This window comes from Lactuca virosa, chromosome 6, assembly GCF_052849685.1.
Source record: "Lactuca virosa cultivar CGN04683 chromosome 6, Lactuca_virosa_CGN04683_v6, whole genome shotgun sequence".
NCBI lineage: Eukaryota > Viridiplantae > Streptophyta > Magnoliopsida > Asterales > Asteraceae > Lactuca > Lactuca virosa.
In genome coordinates this window covers 250,122,624-250,126,520 of record NC_136431.1, presented here as the reverse complement: position 1 = coordinate 250,126,520, position 3,897 = coordinate 250,122,624, and the positions used below count along the sequence as shown (strand labels likewise).

General features: G+C 33.4%; 2 long non-coding RNA genes across 2 annotated transcripts; both read left to right on the top strand.

Annotated features, from left to right (window-relative positions):
* Positions 1–821: 821 nt before the first annotated feature.
* Positions 822–1,689, top strand: LOC145119870 (uncharacterized). The gene is made up of 3 exons (XR_013714020.1): positions 822–897; positions 1,007–1,075; positions 1,601–1,689. It is a non-coding gene; the product is annotated as an uncharacterized LOC145119870 (long non-coding RNA).
* Positions 1,690–2,743: 1,054 nt separating this feature from the next.
* On the top strand, positions 2,744–3,546 carry LOC145121197 (uncharacterized). The gene is made up of 2 exons (XR_013714531.1): positions 2,744–3,184; positions 3,268–3,546. It is a non-coding gene; the product is annotated as an uncharacterized LOC145121197 (long non-coding RNA).
* The last annotated feature ends 351 nt before the right edge of the window (positions 3,547–3,897 follow it).

Below are 3,897 nucleotides of genomic sequence, written 5' to 3'. Positions count from 1 at the left end.
CCATTATGCCAACTTTATGAAATCTTACTACAATAGACTCATCTTTTGATATATATTATACATGAAGGAGCTTATATTTTGGATTTTAATTGTGGTTCTCCAAGGTTCTGCCAGTAGGCAACTGAAGCTTGTTAGTTTTCAAAAGTATATTTATTTATGTTTTGTTTTGGAGAAATAATTGAGGCGTGGTTATCTTTATCATTTGTATTGATCATTGTTCAAAGATAATTAATGTAGTATATATATGGTTATAAAGGTTTGGAGTGGATCCTTGAAAGTTCATGGTAGATAAATTGCCTTTAAGCTCTTCTATTTTGGATTGCCATCTCTAAATAAAAATCATCAAGTTGAATTTTTCAACTTGATTTTGAGCTTTAGTGTTAAAATCTGTCAGAATTGGTCATGCCTATCAACTGTTTGATGTAACTCCTGAACTAGGAGTTATTTCTAACCAACAAATTGAATGCTGGAAATCACATATAGATAGTGCTGAAGCTGTAACTGATTTTGTTTTTATTTTCTCAAAAAGCTGCAACTGATTTTGTCTTTGGAGATGAAAGAAAGATTTAACATGAATTATAATTATGTGCTCCATTGGTTCTTGCTGTGATTATCATCGTTGATGTTGTAACTGATTTGACATGAATTATTATTATGAAAGAAAGATTTAACATTGTTGAAGCCGTAACTGATTTGATGCTTCTTGTTGGCTTTGATGATGTGATTATAGCCATAGGTATGGTGTTACACATGTGTTACAAGTTATGTACTCATGTTGAACTTGTAGAATGATATGGTACAACTGGTGGTGATGCAGGATTGGGAGGTTTTGTTGCATGTAGAGCTTTGTTAGAAAGAAACATTGATCATGCCAGAACTTCGTGATCATGGGATATGGTAACATTCAGTATATATACTTTCTCCCACTTTCAAAGCTTATTCAAGATTTCATATGTGTAAATTATGAGTTACAATGTTAAACTCTCCATTTTCCTTTTAATAATAGGGACATGATGGATTTGTTAGAGGAGAAGGTGTTGCAGTTCTTCTATTGATAGAACTTGAGCCGACTAAGGTAATTGTTTAAGTGTCTGTTTTTGTTTTGACTTAATCGACATAATGGTTATACACGGCTTGACAGGAGCAGATATATTGGGGAGTTTCTTTCAAACTTAATACATAAAGCATGTCTTAATGGGTTAATAAAACAATTATTTGTTATTCATCATCATTTCTTAATAGAATGGAAAAATAGTCATTAACTCACATTCAGCCACTTCATTCAGTCCAAGGGCCTTTATTATTTTATTTCCCATTTTAGTGTTGTGTACGTAAAGTGGTCAAAGGATACATTATGTCTGTTAAGTGTTGTATAAATAACTACTGCTTCTTTTTTGTTTTTTGACCGGATTAATGATTAGTCTGAATGTGAAAAAATAACATTTTATCTATCAGTCCAAAAGTGATGGTAAATAATAATTAACTATTTATTTGAAATCGTTCTAAACTGAAATTGTAAATGACCTCAAAAAATATTAAAATAAAAAAAAAATTACGTACATGATTAATAATCAGTTGATTATATCTTTGTATTGGGCAGAAAAGAGGTGCACAGTTTATGCAGAACTTCTGGGTGAAAGCTTCAACTGTGATACATGTCATATTATATAACAGAGCCTTATCTTGAAGGTAAATACAATCAAGTTCAGGTTTTGTTTTTATGTAAAAATCATGAATTACTTTTATTTTGCTCAAATAAAAAGTATGTCTAATTGATTAGTTATTGATGTTATTTTATGCATGGAGAAAGCATTATCTGAGTTTGTTGTAGTGCCATTGGCTTTGCTCAATTTCATTTTAGTTTTCCTGGCACAACACATTAGTTTCCACATTAATAACATCATTTTCATTTTCATCTTCCATGAGAAGAACTATGAGTTTTGTTTCATGCTTATACCTGAAATATGAATTCAGAATTGTGAGCTTGATGTAATACCTACATGTTTAATTTAACTAACAGTGGATTAATTGATTTTAATGAAGGGCTTTCTTATAAAATTTTCCAAGTTTACACTCGAATATCATCCATAAAAGATGATGTCCGAGAGGAATGATAATGAGTTGGTGGTTACATAGGTAAATATAGTTCGAAAAACGTTGAAATTGACGGTTGCTGAAATGAGTAGGTAACTTTAATGGTTGTGGTAGTTTAATTGTAGTTGCATTCATATTCTATATTCACTTCAAATATCTCTTATTGAGGCATTGCACTTTAAAGATGTACCAACTTACAATATTGAAAATCTAGCTTAATGCGTAAACTTTTTTTTACCATTTCCGGCTTAAGAATCCCCAACTATATATTCGGTATCCACTTTATCTTAAGTTTTGGACCAATCGTGGGCCGTGCTTAGCACGACCGTTAGACATTACTAGTATATATATATATATATATATATATATATATATATATATATATATATATGATTACCAATAGAGGTGGTGGTCACTAGTACAAAAGATATTTAATAGTGCGATGAGTTTTTTTTATTAATGTGGTGGTAGCTAAAAACCGCATCATTAAAACATTTTTGCATTAATAAACCAAGGAACCGCATCATTTAAAGTATTTATTGATGTGGTTTTCCCCAAAACGCATTAAACGTCATTAAAAACGGATTTAGCGGTGCGGTTTCCCCAAAAACGCATTAAAAAGTCACTAAAACCCTATAGTTATTTGGCGAAAAAATCAAATATCCCGCTTCCTAAATTTTTTAGGTTTTAGAACTCCCTCCTTTTTCCCAAGTTTCCCCTGCTTTTCCCCATCTCTCACGTCGCCTCTTCTTATACTTCTCCTTTTCTCTTTGCCATAACCATCGCCGATTCAAACATTGACCATTGGTTCTCGCCGCCATCACTCGACCATAGCTCTGCCTCATCGGAAAGCGTCACTGTCGCTGCCCCCACTTATTCTGGAAGATGATGCTCAGCAAACCCTCGTCGCTCCGCCTCCGCCTCCTCCACACACTCTCTCTCTCTCTCTCTCTCTCTCTCTCTCTCTCTCTCTCTATCTCTTCTGCTATTACAGGGTAAGATTTCGCCACAACCGGCCCACCACCATAGGTCAGCAGCCATCGTTTAGGTTGGAACAGTTTATTATGATATTGTGTATCATAGACTAAAGGTATATCAATTTATATTAATGTTAATCTCATATGTGTTTGTTGTTTACAGTCACCTTCCTTACTAATACATGTTTTATTGAAGCTGGGGAGAGACAAAGAAGAGACCGACAAATATATTCTTGGGCTGATGGCTTTAAGTAGCTTCAATGTTGCAAGTAATCTCGATAGCAGTGGCAGAAAAATTACGTCAAGTGATGTGGTTCAGCTATGCTTCAATAGTAGCAAGCACAAATGATTTGCAAGGGAACATTAACTTGGAGAGGGTGGTTTTGGATATGTTTAATATGTATTTTTATCTTTGATATGGGTCATGTTTTCTAAACTCTACAATCTGATATAATGAAAAAGTGGGTCTTTATCACACCATGTGCAAAACTTTTCTTTATTTTTCATTTTTTAGGATTTAATTTTTAGGACACAGATATGTATATATTTTCTTCCATATCTATTCTTTGATTTATGTTATGTAGATGGTGGCGGAAGAGTGATGGTTGTGGTTATGGTTGCAATCAATGGAAGACTTATGTGATTCCAGCATATTCACCAGCAGCAAGCTGCGATGGTTTTTTTTTTGGTGCACTATCTTTATTTGGGGCGGTTTTAAGGTTTTTTTGGTGCGGTTTCTATATTTCTCATATTATTTTTTGAGGCGGATCCCAAACCGCACCATCAAATAAAGGTATTTTTTGATACGCTATTTGTTAGTGCGGTT